Source organism: Falco naumanni, chromosome W (assembly GCF_017639655.2).
Source record: "Falco naumanni isolate bFalNau1 chromosome W, bFalNau1.pat, whole genome shotgun sequence".
Taxonomy (NCBI): Eukaryota; Metazoa; Chordata; class Aves; order Falconiformes; family Falconidae; genus Falco; species Falco naumanni.
Window position 1 is genome coordinate 13,460,835 of NC_054079.1, and position 19,336 is coordinate 13,480,170.

The window sequence follows — 19,336 nt, forward strand, 5'->3', positions numbered from 1 at the left end:
TTGGGTACAGTAGGTACCCTTCCCATGGGAGTCGAAGGCTTGCTGCCCTTCGCCCCCATCTTCTGGAATATCCACAAACATACACTCACTCGCTCCCCTTGTTCCTGGCCCAGTCCCTCGCGGGAGATGGGAGACGCAGTACTTAAGAGTCCACACTCGCTTGGTTCAGTATATCGAACCTCTCACTCGTTATATTCCAGGAAACCCAATCCCGCCCGAACGGCAAACCTTGCGAACAAATTCGCAATATACTTACGCGTCCTGCGTCTTCGTCCGGACTCCCGTGCACAGAATTTTTATGGGATTTTACCGGTTTCTCCTTTGCTCATTATTCTAGAATTTAGGTTCGTCGGTAAGGTTGGAGTAAGCTGTTGGTCGCGGGGCCGCGAAATGTCGCGGGGTGCCTCCCCGGAGGACCAAAGCCCACTGTTCCTTATCCGAGTCACGGCACCAGAAATTGTTATAAATTGAGACCACAATGGATCATAATCCAATTAAAATTTTATTAATTATAGCAAGTAGAATATGAGCAAAAACAGCGCTGGACGGCAGGGGAGTCTGCACTCTGCCAACTGCCGTACCGAGCAGTTCAAACAGTCCCTTTTTATACATCTTTACTTCCATGTTCATGAGGTAGTGGAGTCATGCTTTTGTTGTTAGGGGGGGTCGTTTTCTGCCTCCTGCTGGTCTTCCTCCTTTGTCTCATTGCCCTGTTTCTGTCGGTTCCTGGACACCTGGTGGCATCCTGGACACCTGGCGGTGATCTTATCTTTTCACAAGCGGCATCCTGGACACCTGGCGGTTATCTTATCTTTTGTTGTCTAATCTTTACATTTACATATGGACTTAACATAAATTTAAATAAACAATACCCTAGTCCATAGTTTCTTACACTGACCAAGGGATATTGTTTTTATGTGAACTGGGCAAGCCCCCCCCTTATTATTTTCCCTGTAACAGGTAAAGCATTTTTCACCTTTCCTGGAATTTATTTTCAGATACACCTGGTTAAAAATTTCTTTTACTCCAGGGAGGTCCTCTTTTCCTCTTTTCTGTTGAATTAAAGATAAGCTCAAGATTTCAATTACTTGATCATTTTTAACTTTTAGTTTCATTTCTCCTTCTTTAAACGTCTAGATATTCTAATAAATCTCATCCCAATAAAGATTTTGGTGAATTTGGCATTCTTATTTGTTTTCTTAGTTTCTACTTTAAAGGTTTCAGGATGTTTTCCTGGTGGCCAGTAGCTCCCACAACTGTAACAAATTATTTTTTATTTTTTTTTACTGAAGTTTAACAAATAAGTTGTTTTTGTATTCACTAAAATTCCACCTCATTTTTCCTAGTCCCTAGTTCACCAGAACCCCTTGATGGTTCTTTAGCTTAGGGCGATCTCGCTTTATATCACACTTACCTAGTAACTCGAACCTTTATCTAGTCCTATTAGATCATCCTGACAAATCTTTCATAACCAACTTTCAAACATCTAAATTTCCCATCAAAGTTTCACCTTTATTCTCCTCATACCCATTTACTGCCCTAGAGGGGCCGTTACAGGTCCTGTTGTACTGCAAATGCTGCAGCAATTGGGGTGACATTGTCAGGTCGTTCTGCTCAATTGTCAGCAATAGCAACCCCCTCCTCCTTACCAGCAGAAGGGTTCGGGGCAGGAGATGCTCTTCCTGCTCTGCAGGTTACACAGGCCTGCCTCTGCAGCAGCACTTCTGTTTTAACTCTTTCTTACCCTGAATGCAAATCTGCTACTTGTTGCTTTAAGTCTGTGTTATTACATATCAGCCTTCGCAGGCAAATAGCAAACACCCTGCCATGCATCCCAGCATGATTCAGTCGCACCTTCGAGGGGGTACGGGGGTTTATACAAACTCACCCCAATACTTTAACACTTTCACAAGGTCTTTGATTCTCCACCCACCCCCGCCTCAGGTTTTACATACATCAGTACAAGTTTTATCTTACAACGTGTTTCATTCTGGTTGCTCCACAGAAGGAACCGCAAGCTGAGCTTTTAAACACAAAAATTTCAACAAGAACATCTTTCTAGTTTAGGTCTCAGGTTTTTTCCTATACTTTTCTAGAGCCATAATCAAACATCAGGTGATGTTAATCCCGCACTCTTTCTAGTGCTAGTACCATAGGATCCCGAGGGGGTACTAATCCACAGTCCTTTTGCCACTCAGGTTTGTCCCGGAGGACAAAGAACATGTCTGCATACGATACTTCGTCCCATTTTCCTTCTCTTCTAAACAACATTAATTGCAAGAGAGTGTTATAATCTAACGTTCCTCCCTCCTGAGGCCATTTCACATCACTCCCCAATTTATACAAAGGCCACCACTGATTACAATATTTAATCCATTTCCTTCTATTTTCGGTGCCACTCTGTCCTACGATATCCCTCTAATGTTTCAATATACAACCTAAGGGCAATTTTTCACAGGGCTTACTCCTTCCATTTCCTATTTTACAATTTTAATTACTTTGTTTTTCTCCGGCTGCCTTAGCCACCCAAGGTCGGAAACGCGGATAGAACTTCTTACTCGTTTTGCACTCAAACGCCTGTCTCAAGCACTCTTGCACTCACACTCAGTCAAAATAATTAAGCTATACACGGAAAATCAAAATGCGCATCTCAATCACACCATTCACACCCTCCGGGCAGCCCGCAGTCACACAAGCAGTATGTTATACAACGTCTTCAGAATTTCTTAGTGATTAAGTATTCTTTATTGTCAGCGCCGGGCGTACGGGGGATCCTTCCACCAATCGTACACACCCAGAGGGGCAGATTATCTTATATTTATATAATGAAACAAAGAATATTCCATTAACGCCTATACATATTCATTACCTGAACCCGCCTACCCTCGCTTCGTATGCTAATTAGCTTATCAGTCTTTCATGCTTGCGCAGATTCTTCCAATGTGGGCCGGGGTCTTTAGAATGTGGGCAGTGGTCTATGGGAGGAAGGCTGTAGGTCTTCCTCATGGTGTACTTTTCACCTTTTGCTCATTTGCAGTGTTCTTATCAGTCTGAGGTAATTTATGCCCTTGCTGGCCATCTGCTTTCCTGGCGCTTGTTTTTGTTGCTATTCTATTTTTTTTCTTACTCAGCCTACATTGTTATCTGAATTGTTAAGAGTCAATTGTTTCCAAATTCTTGTTGGCTATTAAAATGTTATTTTGTGTGTACATTTTGTCATACTACTCGCATTTGTTTAATGCCATCGGGTGAAACCATAATAGCAAATTGCATGTTAGTTATAACGTGTTGAATTAATCTTATAAAACATGGAACAGCACATGGCAAAAACAATAAGGTGGCTAATCCACATAACAAATAAAATAGGATTCGTTTTACCCAGGGGCTCCTGAGAAGCCAGGAAAACAGGTCAATATTCGTCTTTCCAAGTTCAGACGGGAACATGGGCTAACTTCCCTGTCTCCGATGTGATTTGTTTAACTACCTCACCATTGTCATCAATTTTCAAACAACAATTGGAAACATTTACTTTACCACAAACACCTCCTTCTTCGCCTAGCAGGTAATCGAGAACCATCCTGTGTTGATAAATTGCATTTCACATCAAAAGCTTTAGCTGTTTGATTAGTAATAATTTCCAAGACAGCCTGTAGACGAATGATACGATTCAGATTGTAGATAGGTTCTCGAGCACCGTTAATGAGTTCATTAGGATTCCAAGTTGCAGGTCCATAATACTGTATGATACGTTGGGGTGTCCATTCATTTAATAAATATTGGTACCCCCAAATTCTTGGGAGTCTGGAAAAATCAACTTGCTACTGTTGCCCTGGCTAATTTTCAAACACATTTCACATTGCTGAGTCACCTGTTTTATTACAGTATACAAGTTCTGCCCTATCAACTTCTGATTTAGACTTTTATATGAATTATCAGCTCCCCAATGCATCTTATTATGTTCTATTACGGCTGTGATCCATATTAAATTGGATGGTACCACTATACGACCATCCCTCAAATAAGTCCACTTATTTATTTTATCATTCATATCCTGAATGACCTTTAAGTTTTCTTTAGAATAATTTGGCTCCTGATCTGTACTTACAGTTTGGATTTTTACCGTCTGGTATTAAGGATAATTCATGGTCGGCCAGGCGGTTTCCAATTTCTAAATCAGTGCCTCAATGGGCCATCTTATGTTCTTCCTTCCTGGAAGACCCTCTTATAACAGAGGGGGCCATTCCTCACATCAAGGTCTGGCATGGCACATGTCCCCACCGCTCAACGCCTACTGGGTTGCAGCCAGCAGCAGAGCTCAAGATCCTTCTTGGTGGCAAACACAGAGGCCAACCCAGTCTTGCCCTTGATTGTGGTAGGAGGCACCTGACCAACCTTATTCCTTGTACTTTGTTGTCAATGCAGTTTCATCTGCACATCCCATAACAAGTCACAGTCATGGTAAAACACAGATTTACATTAGTAGAACTACTACAGAGTGTATTTTATTTTAGTTTTTATGCAATATCCCCCACAGCCTTGCTGACCAAGGGATATTGTTTTACCTGAACTAGGCAGGCCTCCCGTTTATCATTTCTACTCTAACAGGGAAAGCATTTTTCCCTTTACCTGGGATTTACTTCCAGATATACCGGTTAAAGATTTCTTTTACTTCAGAGAGGTCTTCTCTTCCACTTAAAGGTTTCAGGATATTTTCCTGGTGGCCAGCAGCTCCCACAACTGTAACAAATTCTTTTCACTGAAGTTTAACACCAAATAAGTTGGTTTTGTATTCACCAACTTTTCTACATTACAATTACCTAGTAACAAACAACTCGAACCTTTATCCAGTCCTATTCACAACCAACTTTCCAACACCTAAATTTTCCATCAGAGATTCACCTTTACTCTCCTCAGACCCACTGCCTGCCCTAGAGGGGCCGTTACCGGTCCTGTTGTGCTGCAAATGCTGCAGCAATTGGGGTGACATTGTCAGGTCCTTCTGCTCAATTGTCAGCAACAGCAACCCCTCCTCCCCACCATCAGAAGGGTTCGGGGCAGGAGATGCTCTTCCTGCTCTGCAGGTTACACAAGCCTGCCTCTGCAGCAGCACTTCTGTTTTAACTCTTTCTTACCCTGAATGCAAATCTGCTACTTGTTGCTTTAAGTCTGGGTTATTACATATCAGCCTTCGCAGGCAAATAGCAAACACCCTGCCATGCGTCCAGCAGGACTCAGCCGCACCTTCGAGGGGGTACGGGGTTTATACAAACTCACCCCAATACTTTAACACTTTCACAGGGTCTTTGACTCTCCACCCCCCCACCCCCCCACCCCCGGCTTCAGATCTTACATACATTAGCACAAGTTTTTATCTTACAACATGTTTCATTCTGGTTGCTGCACAGAAAGAACCACAACCTCAGCGCTCTCTATTTTTTTTTTTTACACAAATATTTCAACAAGAACATCCTTAAATCTATTAAACAGGTACACCAAAAACCTAAAATTTTAACCAGAGGACTAACAGTGCACCAAAGAGAATGTGGATCAAGGCCTTGCTCATTAGCCTCTCCATTTTGTACCTCCGTAACACTAAAACCTTTAAGACCGCCATATAAGTATTACTCTGACAACTGTGTTTGCCTGTTTATCTTAGAAAATTTCAGTATTTCTTTACAATCCATTAAGCACAGGCATAATTACACACATTTATTTTAGGATACTTCTGTGCCTCCCACAATTTAAGCCTATAAGAAGACGCTGTTTAAGCATCATATTAACTCAGGTTAACCAGCAGCAGCTTCAGTATTCGAATGGAAAGCCACAGACGTGTTTCACAGTCACCAAAAAAAATATCCCTGCAAATAAATCTACAAATCAGTTACTGAACTTGGCTTTGTATTGTGGAGCTGAATTGGAGCAATGCCACTGTTAGCTGAAATTAAGCAAAGTGCTCCATCCCCCCACAGGCAGAGTAGAGCTAGTTTTGCATACAACGTGGACATCCTGTCCACAGCACAGGTGTTTAATCTTACAAATCTCCTTCTGCTGCATCACCCTACCTGCACGACACTGACACAGCCTCAGATCCTCATGTAAATATACTATAGTATTGCAACTTAAATAAAGCAAGACACTGAGTACAGTTTGGTTTGGTTGTTTTTTTTCCCTATCCTTTTCTAGAGCCATAATCAAAGATCAGGTGGTGTTAATCCCACACTCCTTCTGTCACACAAACATATCAGCACACATTACTTCATCCCATTTTCCTTCTCTCCGTACTGCAGCAAAGTATATTGCAGTACTTTATCAATGTTTTCTTATTCACATTTCCACCAGCAGACCCTCCAATATCCCTCCAGTGACTCAAAACACATGCTAACGGGCTTTTCTTTAAAATCCCACCACTCTGTTTTCCTCCCATTTTTCCAGCTTACACTCACAGAACACACTTATCACTTACAGAATTACTACTTACAAAACGCAACACACAGGTATCTTTCTACAACAACACCAAGAGCTCACTATTATTATCAAAAATATAGCCGAAATCACAGTAACAATTATCAAAGTCAAATTCCACATTCCATAAATCTGGTAACCAAAATAAGCAACACTGCAGCAAATAAGCTTTATAAGCAAACTTGCCAGATTCCAGATGGCAATTAAATGCCGATAAAACCCAAACAGAACCAGAAGTATACTTAGGGTGTCAGCCACAGAAGTATACCTGAGTTTTCCAGACCAGACGTATACTTGAGAAACTAGTTCCCAAGCATACCCAGATGTATACCTGAGAAACTAGTTCCCAAGCATACCCAGACGTATACCTGAGAAACTAGTTCCCAAGCATACCCAGACGTATACCTGAGAAACTAGTTCCCAAGCATACCCAGATGTTACCCTGCGGAAATCAATTTTCTCGTCTTACGGGTAACCCCAGATTACCGGTAATACCAGAATACAGCAATAAAGATACTATCACTTACAGGAGATGGGATTCTTGTCTGCCTCCGCAGTGATCCGATGAGTTGGGGAGTCCCTCCGGGAAAATCCCGGGGGTACCCAAGGGAGTCCACTTCCCAGCGGGTCCTACGGTCAGGCAGAGAGCCGTCCCATCTGGGTCGCCAGATTGTTTCAAAGAACGTCTTCAGAATTTCTTAGTGATTAAGTATTCTTTATTGTCGGCGCCGGGTGTACGGGGGATCCTTCCACCAATCGTACACACCCAGAGGGGCAGATTATCTTATATTTATATAATGAAACAATGAATATTCCATTAACGCCTATACCCTCGCTTCGTATGCTAATTAGCTTATCAGTCTTTCACGCTTGCGCAGATTCTTCCAAAAATTGTGGGCCGGGGTCTTTAGAATGTGGGCAGTGGTCTATGGGAGGAAGGCTGTAGGTCTTCCTCATGGTGTACTTTTCACCTTTTGCTCATTTGCAGTGTTCTTATCAGTCTGAGGTAATTTATGCCCTTGCTGGCCATCTGCTTTTCTTGCTTAATTATTTCTTTTACCCTTATCTGTCCTCTCCTGCTGAAGTGTTCCGCTAAAGTTTTAACACAGAAGGTCAGCAGACAGGCGGATGTCTAACAAAGGATAACAGAACAGACACCACAGGTAGATGAGTAACATGTGGCGGTACATGATATCTACAATTGTTACAGTGGCTAACAAACATAATGTTTATTCTTTAATTCTATTCTAAAGTTCGTTCACACTACATCACTTTGAAGCATATGCTTTAATTATTCTAGAAGCAGTAGGTTTCCCTCCAGGTCTTGGCCCTTCTCTTTGCTTTCACTGCTGTGTTTCAAAAGTGATGAGTTGGCAGACTTGTAGAAATCTTTCCCAGGGTTTTTTACAATACCCCTTGTAGTTTTACTCAAAGACATCCAGCTGTCCCGTTATCTCCTTGGTAGGGCAGCTTGCTTTGCAGATAAGGAGGACAGCTCCCCTTGCAGAGATTTGCAACTTTCTTGTCAGAACAGTCTATATGATCTTTCAGACATTTTAACCCCTTTGTCGCTATACAATTACAAGCCTGTTTATGCATTACAATGAATATTGGTTTATGAATACAAACTTGACCATATTATTTACAGCTTATTCACATCACCGTGCACATATGTACAACTTTTAGGAACACTGACAGTTCACAGAGTATGCATTTCAATGAACAATTGCCAAAAAACAAACAACAAACAAAACCCCAATTTTTCCTGGTCTTAAGCAGAGTGTTAAGTTTTCCGCTATTTGCCACGAATTACCAGAATATTATTATTTTTCAACATACATTTCATAACTCCAAGTTTTGAACATATAACAGGACAACACATAGAACAAACAAGACACAGAGCGCTATTTCATTTGTTACATTCTAGGAATTCCCCAATTCTTAAGACAACCTAAAGGAAGTTGTTAGCTTCCCCCTTTTTCTTCTTTTTTTTTTTTCCTACGCAAAAGTTTCCCTTTTACTTTTGCTGTGAGGTCCCTCTTGTTCCTGTGAGATTCCGCCCGATTCCGTCCCGCCCCCCGCTTTCCGTCACGAGGCCTCCGGGCTTTTAGGAATGGCAGTAACCTCGGGTTTGCTCGATCTGCCCTCAAGATCGCTAGCGGCCACCCCTCGGTCAGCAAACCCCCTCCCAAGGTACCTTTCCTCCTGGGGACTACGCTGCGCGCCGGACGTCTCCGTGCGTCTCACCAGCCGCCCCGTTACTAAACATACCGTTTTATCCGTGGATCCAGGGGTTTCTCTTCTGCTCCCGGGGGAACAGCTGAGAAGAGGAGGCTCCTCCGAGGAAATCTCCCGGGGCGCGCCTAGGAGCGTCCGCTCCGCAGCTGGTCCCTCAGCCGAGCAGAAATCCTCCTGCCTGGCTCGCCAAAACTGACGTGCGGAATTAGACTCTATAACTCGAAAGTTATAAAGTAGGTATGTTTATTGCGCGCAGATGCACGGGGGATCGCTCCTCCACAAGCGTGCATACCCGAAGTGAGGAACCATCCCACATTTATACAATGAAACAAATGAATATTCAATTAACGCCTATACATATTCGTTACCTAAACCCCGCTTCGTATGTTAATTAGCTTATCAGTCCGTTTCCTGGAATGTGGTGGTCTTCCAGGTTTGTAGGTGATTCATGTTCTTGTGACCATCCGATCTTCTTCAGCAAGGAGAGGTGATTCATGTCCTTGTGACCATCCGATCTTCTCCAGCAAGGAGACTTAGCACTCCCTCCCTCTAGATAGCATTGGAATGTCTCTCATCCTTTTCTCATTCTCTTTTAAATAGCCCCTTTGTTAAAGAAAGAAGGGCAGGCGTCTCCCCGTCTCCCCTTTGTTAGAGGAAGAAGGGCAGGTGTCTCCTCAAAAACTGTAGTTGTCTCCTCAGAGCTGTGTGCCTATGTGACCAGACACCGCACCCATGACTAGTCACCATACCCACATTCCTGGGCAGACATATACAATCACAGTCGGTATCCACTGTCCCCATTTCACACTATTTCTCCATATCACTTGATTGCATTTTCTTTCCTCTCCCTAGAAATACTATTATCAGATGAAAATGCAGATAATGGGCTATTTTGCTATTTTTCTGTCTAGATTGGCAAATCATTATCTGTGTCCTCTCATCCATTCACAGTATCTCTTAATACTGACTACTAGATTTTCAACAACTATAAAATGCTAATATATATGTGATCTTTTTATCTATAGATCCTATGACCATTTATAAAGAACTTAAATATCATTTTCTCGTCACATACAAACAGGTTTTAGTTCACAAACTACTCCAAAATTTATTTAAATTGTCCGTCTATAAGACATTATTTTCCATGTATGAGGATGACAATTTTTAGCGAAGTTAATTATTTGACAGCCAGGGCTTCCCGGGTCCATCCATACCAATAAATTAAATGATTCCCAAGATTGTTCTTTGTCATTGAGACTGTTGTGTTAAACTTGATTTAGGGAGAGATTCAGGAAGGAATGACAGTTGACCTGGGGCAATATCCAGAGTCCAACCCCTTGGAAGTGTAGATGATGCTCTTCAAGTGTCCAGGCACACCCTTTAATTTACTAGTGTGAGCAGAAAGGACAGTATCCATCAGGCCTACCAGTGTGTAAATGGGAGAAAGAGCTATGATGACTAAATCATCTTTGATTTGCCCTCCAAAGGTACTTAATTCTCTCAGGTAGAGGTTTCACTTTAAATTAGCTCCATACAGTAGTCAGTGTAAATAATCTTATCTGCATAGTAGTTTCCTAATACAAACAGCAATACCTATAATATAGAAACTGAAAAATGGCTTGAGAAACAGGTGATTTCTCAAAGCAATAAATCAGTGTCTGTTCTAAAGATAAATATGTAAAAAACAGTTATTTCACTTCCAGATTGCTGTAAAACTTAAATAATTTTTATGAGGGGCATTAAGGAAAGGTGGTACAAACACATATTATTATTATTATGCAGTAGCATCACAGCTTTACCACACCATCAAGAAAAAGCATCAGAAGTTGAAATAAGCTTTGATGAAAACTACTCATAATTCTCAGACAAAGTTGATGCAGTGATGTGTTACTAAAGCTGAGTGATTCTTGTTGAATTTTTTTAATGCTCATTAGTAATTAATTTTTCTCCTTTAAAGAAGATGAGGTCGTCTTTGCATAAAAATGAACTATGGACTAATTCCAAGGGACTGAATAAGTCTTTTTCTTAGCATGCTTCAATAAATAACCTGGGCTAGGATAGTCAAAAGAGATTTGATCAGAAAGGCAATTGAATGACTATGGTTAGTTAATTTCTTATGTGATTTTGGGTTAGTTATTTGTTGGGGAGGGAGAGAATGTCATACCATTTCTAGCTAAAATTAGGAGCCCAGAAATGACCTGGGGCCAATAGAGAAAAATGTTTAACCTCAGGGCATATCAGTGCAGCAGTTAGTCAGTAGTAAGGCTCTGTACTTAAGTATTCTGTTTTGACAAGCTCATTACCCATGAAAAGTTTGTCTTTGAGATCCTGGAGGAGTAAAAGGAAAAGTTTGGAATGAGGAAAATAGAATTCCTGTCTTGCCCCTGAAATTAGTGCATTGCATGTGCATATGTCTATGGTGCAATTCTTCACAAATTAACTGAGAACAGCCAGGATTTTGATTTGTCCTATTTAGTCAAATAAATTGGTATCAGCTTTCACCATATGGTTGCAAAAAACAGGAAAAAGTGAGAAAGTTCTCTGTCAAAAATACATCAGTCCTTGGAGTGAAAATGCCAAAATACAGAATCTGGGGTAACTTTGCTCTTCCAACATGGAAAAGCTGGGACAGCCTCACCAAAATTGTTCTATCCCATAGCATGTATTTCTTGCTCAATCAGTTCTGACTTGAAAAGCATTCCCACTAGTCAAGTTCACCTAAAGGACTTGATGGACTAAATGTGTCCTGATATTAGGGAATACCTGGTGATATTGACAAATGCCCACCAGTGTCCAGAACAAGGTGGAACCACCCAACTCATTTTAATCTATGACCTACTGGTACAGTAAACATTCATTTGAATGGAGGTCTTGGAAAAACAGTAGTTTGCTCATTACTTTCTGTTCCCTGTCACATCTATTCTGTGACCTACTGCCTCTGTGCCTCTTTTACTCTCAGACCAGCTGCTGTTAACTATTATATTTTTTCCTTTTACTGCTTTTCACTTGAAGCTATAATAGGGAGTTATTCTGAGCTCTGTATGATCTAAGGAAGTCTTGGGAAAGAGACACACGTGTGCAGTGTTGAGGGAGGTTATAGTGTGGAAAATAAAGTAATATCTGCATTCCTTGGTATGCTTTCAATTTGATTTGATGCAGAATTATCAAGCAAAGTTATCTGACCTCTGTTATGCAGGAGGAGTTATACAAGGTCCCTTTTGGACTTAAAATCTATTAATCTATATCAGCAATGGAAAGTACATGTGAGGTGACCTTCCCAGATTCACAGTACACTTCAGTCAAAAATGTCTTATCTGACTACCCATTTAACAAGAGAAGAGTTATAACCAACAACCTCAAAAGCACCTTAGTATATTTTAAAGGCAAACAAGGTCATTTGCAATGATTCATTAATTTTCAGAAAGCATTTGAGTCTTTCAATTTGGGTTTTCTGTCATGATTTTTTTTTTCTTTTTCTTTTTCTTTTTAAATGCAGATTAAAATGTGGGTTGGGAGAGATGATTTTTAAAAACTACTGGGAAAGACAGCCTTTTGTTTCCAGGCAAAGGATCTTTTCAAGGAGTGTCCTGTCAAACTTCTGGGTTTTGTGTGTCCAGAAAACATCGGTACATAAAGAGATGATTACTAAGACAACACTGCCTTGCGTTTACTCCCTTGCTTAGTGATATCTGTAATTTATTTGAAACAGTGATGGTCTGGACTGAGCAACGTGTCCTTCAGATGTAACCTTAATAGATACTTAATTCTTATAGTTTGTTGACCAAAGCAGAGTGGGTCAAATGCCTTTGTCTGGTGTAAGCCAGCTACAAAATGTGTCTAAACAGCTTCAGCAGTGTGAGCCGTGATGATGTGGGACAAAGCAGCCCAAGGCCTCTGGATGACTGAGGGAGGGGTTCCTGGAGGCAACATGAGGAAGAACTAACTGCACTGGAGAAAGGCAGAGGGAGAAGAATGATGTCCTGCATTCCCTGCCTCCAGAACACAGAGCACAGGTGGGAGAACTGGATGGAGAGACCCCTCATCCCCCATGGGTAATTTAAGACCTTTCTCTTTTTTTTTTTCTTTTTTTTTTTTTTTTTTTCTATCCCAGGGACAGTACTTTTCCGGCAGCTAAAGCTCCAGGACTGAATGAGCTTCCCAGACAGAGTCACATCTCTCCTTAGCTGTGCTGCTTTCATTTCCAGCCCCACTCTGCAGTGGTTCAGCCTCCATTCCCTGCTAACACATAACTGCACTGAGTTTGATGAAAAGAAGGGTAAATGAAGGGCAGATCAAGCAACCCCAAGTCCCCTTTCTCATGTTCTCCCCCCACAACATACGTTGTCTGTACAACGTGTCCTCCAGCAACAGGATGTGTGCATATGTGTATTTGCAGAAAGCAGTGTGCTAGGGTTAGGTAGCTCATTCAGTTAAGACATCCTGTGTATCTTCATATAGAAGTGCCTTGAAGAAGCTCTGCTGCTGACCACAGAGCTTAATGGATCTCAAAGGGACAACACTTTGATCCATGTTTCACCTCAAGGTTCCTGCTCTATGCATATACTACTTTATTTCAAGGTTTCAGTGAAGAGTGAGGCATCTAGCTCTGCTGTCTAGGCAAAAATACAACCAAAACAATAAAACCACAAAACAAAAAACACACAATCCAAAAAGTGAGGTTGATTTGCTTTGTAGTCCAGTTTCCAGAGACAGGGAAAACATGAGCTAGTCAACCCCAGCTGGCCTGGGACCAGGGCTCACTCCCTGACATAGGTGACTAAGTCAGTAAAAGGATGTTCTTTATCTTCTCTCTTTGTCTTGTTCAAGGCCATGAGTTTGTTGCCTGGATCACTCTGCTGCCTTTCTCACCTACCTGCTTTGCTTGCAGTTAAAGTTGCCTGTTCTGTTTTCCCACATAAAAGATAGCTCCTGACATGAATAGGAAATATTAGTCTATAGTGGGATGATGTATTATAGGTATATATTATACAATTCTACTGTATAATATATTATTCCTGGTGTACTATTCATATCTTTAAACCTGAACTGTAGCTAGACTGTCAGGGACTCAAAACCATCAGAATGCATGAATATCCAGTGTCCGATATGAATGTCCCTTAATCCTCCCTTTTTTTTTACCACTCTCAAGAAAGCCTCTTAATAAGGACAGAAAGTCAATACTTAAGATAGGGATTGTGTGGGGATGGAAAACCTAATATGTAATTGCAAATATCTTGATGTATACAGAGTACAGAATGGGAGAAAATATCAAGGGTCTTCTCAGGCATCCCACCTTGAACCCTGCTGCCTCTGAAGCCTTGGAATCACATCAGGAAATCTGTCACTTACGTGCAGTGTTACGGAGACAGCCTATTCCCCGCTCTTGTTGGTCTCATTGCCTGAAAAGGAGAACCTATTGTCCTAACTCCTTAGGCAAGCCCTTAATCTGGAAATGGCTTGAGACTAAACATAAGTAAACATTCCCAAAATAATACTTGTGCACAAAATAGTTTTGTATCTCCCCATCTCACTTTCAGTATCATTTTAATGGACTGTAACGACCATGAGATCTTCTTATTCCAATGAGAAAATTCATTTATATGGAGAAGGAGAATCAAGATCTAGAAGACTAATCAGGACATGGAAATGCAATCTGTGATTTCCTACCAGGATGAAAAAGAGACTTTACCATAAACAAGGCAGTGATTTCAGAGATCAAGATCCTCTACAGCAGAATCTTCCAGAACAGGATCCTCTTTCCAAAAGAGAGCAATAAAAGACATTTAGAGAAAGAATAAGACACACAAAGCAACTATAGAGTGATTTCTTGCTGTCAAATTCCCATAGCTCCTGGCAGCTGTTGATGTTGGCACTTCCTGAACGGAAACTAACATCCATGGTACAGTATTTAATAACCTCCCACGGACCAGGTCTTGCTGGATTTGTCTACTACCTTTTTTAATCCACTTGGAGCCTCAAAAGCATCCTGTGGTGATGAGAGATCTGGTTTAATTGTGCTGCATGAAAAATACCTTTTTTTTTTTTTTTTTTTTTTAATCCAAGAATATCTTGAATACCCCCTGATTTCTGTATTTTAATGACTAATGTTTACAGACCTCTCTGGGAAACCTGACATAATCATAATTTTGCTAAGCTTCAGAGTCTGACTGTTGAGTCTTTTCCTGTATAACACCTATCCGCAAACACAGATAATTTTTGTCTCCTTTTCCTGTATTTTTTTCTGGCTCTGATATATAACCTTTATAGAAGCTGTGTAAACTGCAAGCAATATTCAAAATACAGCTGTGCCTGGCTCTTGTTCCAAGACCCCTACCTTACAACTCCATCTCCCCAGTTTCACACAGGAGCTCCTATATTCACAGGAACATACTATTGCTGAAGACATTGGGATTTAAACAACCTCATTTCCTATCTATAGGGCCAGAGTCTGCTTGGTTTTCATTTGTGCAGGGGATGTTTTGACCCTATGAGCAGTGGAACAAACCCTCAAGATAAGTAAAGGCTGAGGCAGCTGCTTGAGTGGATCCATCATTATCACTTGAATACACTCTGTGGATAAACAGAGGCCTTCAGTCCCTGGGGTTATTAATCTGACACCTTTCATGGAGCACTAAAAGAATTCACTTAAAATTAAAAACAATGCACAGCTGTTTCAATGGATAAGTCATGCCATTTGCATGAGGATAATGGATAATCAATATACAATGGTGACACAAATTAAATGTGGATTAAACAGTCATTGTTCCACAGCTATGCTCTGTGTGATTTTTCCAGATATCATGTGATAGTCCTTTATTTCATATTATTGCTTCAATAAAAGCACATTTTCTTCTTTTGGAAGACACTGCTTTATCAGCCACACTGGTACAAAATAAACAAATGAAAGTGCTAATTTCCCCTGGCTTATCTACCACATCAGTGGTCACTTTCTGGAGAGTTGTAGGTTATAGAGGGAAAGTATTTCTTCTTGTTGCAGTCCTCCAATATTCTTGGTGCAAGAAATTATGGGGATGGGCCAATAGTGATAGGGCAGGATGAGGGTACCTAATCTTAAAATTTTAAAAGCCATCTTATTTCAGTTAGGCTTTTTCTGTAGGTAATTGGAAGATATAGACGCTTGTAAGACATAAGGCATACAGGATGAATCATTCCCTGGAGGTGTCTGTCTCAACTCAGTACCGAGGGAGCCAAGACAAACTGCTTAGTTTAGGTGTCCAAATTCTAGGTGGTTAAAATTATGTGAAATGAATCTTGCTCCTATTTGTTCTACAAAAGTTGTCTAGTAATGTGCAGATTAAAAATACATAATAAAAAAAATATTCCTGTTTTCAATTTACTCATACAATGATAATTAAATATTTCAGCATTGTTAATATATTTAAACTCACAACATTTAGCAAATTTTGGGAAACACGGTTGCTTTCACTATAGAAGTTTAACCTGAGTGATTATCCAAAGTCATACAGAAATTCTTTGAGGCAGAAATTTTGGACTCGTGACATCTTAAGCTTAGATCATTCTTCCCTTTAAGCTTCAGTGGAATTTAGGCATTGAACCCCTATAGTCTCCTTTAAAAGAACTATAATGTGGTGGCCAAAATTTCACCTAAGCCTCATTGACAGGGAACACTTGAAAAAGGCAGCTGAAGGAAAACTTGGACCACTTTCCACAGGACCAAAGGTGAAATTTGGACTCTGAATATAGCTCTTAATCATTTCAGATATGTCAACCAAACCCCATAATTAATAAAAAAAAGTAATAATGAACATCTGTCTAACATACACTAAACTAACCTCAATTCAAATCACTGACCTAGAAGTATTAAACTCCTTTCCTATTACTGACGTGCGGAATTAGACTCTATAACTCGAAAGTTATAAAGTAGGTATGTTTATTGCGCGCAGATGCACGGGGGATCGGGGATCGCTCCTCCACAAGCGTGCATGCCCAAAGTGACAAACCATCCCACATTTATACAATGAAACAAATGAATATTCAATTAACGCCTATACATATTCGTTACCTAAACCCCGCTTCGTATGTTAATTAGCTTATCAGTCCGTTTCCTGGAATGTGGTGGTCTTGCAGGTTTGTAGGTGATTCATGTTCTTGTGACCATCCAATCTTCTCCAGCAAGGAGACTTAGCACTCCCTCCTTCCAGATAGCATTTGAATGTCTCTCATCTTTTCTCATTCTCTTTTAAATAGCCCCTTTGTTAGAGGAAGAAGGGCAGGCGTCTCCCGTCTCCCCTTTGTTAGGGGCAAGCATCTCCTCAAAAACTGTAGTTGTCTCCTCAGAGCTGTGTGCCTATGTGACCAGACACCGCACCCATGACTAGTCACCATACCCACATTCCTGAGTAGACATATACAATCACAGTCGGTGTTAAGCATCCCCATTTCACACTATTTCTCCATATCAATCCCCCCTTTATATTAAATTAAGTAAATTCTTTTACTTAAGCAGTCTTCCCGAATGATATAAAGCATCATACATAAGTGTTACCCTTTTAAACATTCTCCAAACCCACAAATATAACATAATGGTTATTATTAAGGAAATTCCTAAACTGATCAATAAGATCACAATGGGGTGTACCATAGTGTTAAGAATTCCTGTTGCAGAAGGTGACCAGCCAAAGAGAGTATCCCACCAATTATGGTTTCCATCCTGTTCTACCTTTTTTAAAACTTTCTTGATCCCCTCTACATCATGATGTATCATAAGAAGAGTTTCATGTCCCTTTTCTTTGGTTTCTTTCAGTATACGTTGTAAATGTGCTTGTTTTAATAGTTCTTTTATACTACTTATATTTAGTCCTATGGGGGTAGGAATTATCATCTGTGATAGGGTAAAGTTGGATTTTAAGAATTGATGAGACACTACTGGGGCTGAGTAACTAAAATCGCATCCTGTGATAATAGTAAAATTACAAATACAATAATTTGAATATTGTGCAGTCTCCTTTACCTCCCCATCTACGGTTATTGTGTTACACTTAGTTCTCAAACACGCACATCCCTTCCCTGCATATATAATTACTGTTTTCAAGTTTGCATTTGGTCTGGCCTCGAAATGACATATTTTCTGATCTGTATCTAAACAAGTATCCTGGGCCATTATAGTATTGCTTTCACAGAGGAAGCCCTGCTGCTCTCGCATAATACAAGATTCTAAATCTACTCTTTGCCACTTGTCGCCTATCTTTCTGGCCCATGTTCTATGTTCAAAAGGGTATAGGAGCACCCCATTATGGTTAATTCCAAAGGCTACAATGGGGTGTATGGTAATTATTACTGCATTATGTATGGTTAATACAAAAGCTGTGATTGTGTGTGTGTTGGGGTCGTAGGTAAAGTTCACCATATTCCACCATGACTGGAGTTTTCTTTCTACTTCCGTAGCATTGTCCCAAACCATCTTTCGAATTTCCGTAGGAAATATGCCTTCCTCTCCTTCTCTTATTATGGATGCAGCTATTGATTGCATCCACATTTGGGCTTGGATACAACTGAGAGCCAGGTCGACGTCGTCCTGTAAACCACCTAATGCCTTAGTGATGAGTTGATGATCTTCCATGTTTATTTGTTCCCACCTGGGGAGTACCTTCGATATCAACCATTGGTGCGCCCTTAATGCCAATAATGAAGATTTTAGTGGTTGTTGTAGTTTTGATAGATCGGCCGTGGTGGCGGCTAGTTTATTCATTATCACCTCTGAGTCTATGGAATTTAATACTCCGAGTCCTGTTCCCAATATTCCAGTTACATCTCTCGCTATTCGATTTCGATAAATATTTCCCCTTTTTCTTAACCAAGTTGTCCATCCCTCATAAGAGGTCCGTAAGAAGGGGGAACAGGATGGCTTAACATCAGAAACATTGACTTGTATTTGTAACTCTATTCTTTTAAGACACCATTCTTGTTTAAACAACATTTGTTGCTGACCTGTATTTCTGATTACATATGGTCCAATTGTATAAATTTTTGGATTTGGTTTAGTTAACTTAAGATCAAGCGTTAATGGCGTTGTTGTAACTGTGGTGGTGGTAGGAACAGTGGTTAGCATGATTGTTATTTTGATCTTATAAGTCAGAGCTGTTCTTGGGGATTCCTTTCCTAGGCATATTATAAAGATGGGCTCGGTTAAGGTAAAATTGTGCCAACATTCCCGTGAATTAAAGCACATGGCTGTATTTAGAAGGGTAAATTCCTTATCTACCTTTCTGACATTAATCAGGGTGTCTCCCGAAATCTTGGTGTTATCCTTTTCATTATATGTTTGACACCCTACTTTTATCTATCTCCTAATTTTCCCCATAATCGGTCGAATTTGTGTACATCCTCCTGATCCCATTGATTCCTTTGGTATACCTCATTTTCAGAAAAAAACACCATAGCTAGTTTCGTCTTTGAGTCCACCTTTCCCATTATTCCAGTGTGGTTTTTTTGGGCATGATTCCAAGGCCAGTTATCAGGCTCTTGGTTGTAGGCAAGAGAGAGGGTGCAAAAAACCACAAATGGTTTAAGCCCACTATTGATCATTTTAAGAATCTAAACGTTCCTCATATATACATATAAAATCTGTTTTGATCAAAAATATCTTTGTTTGAGT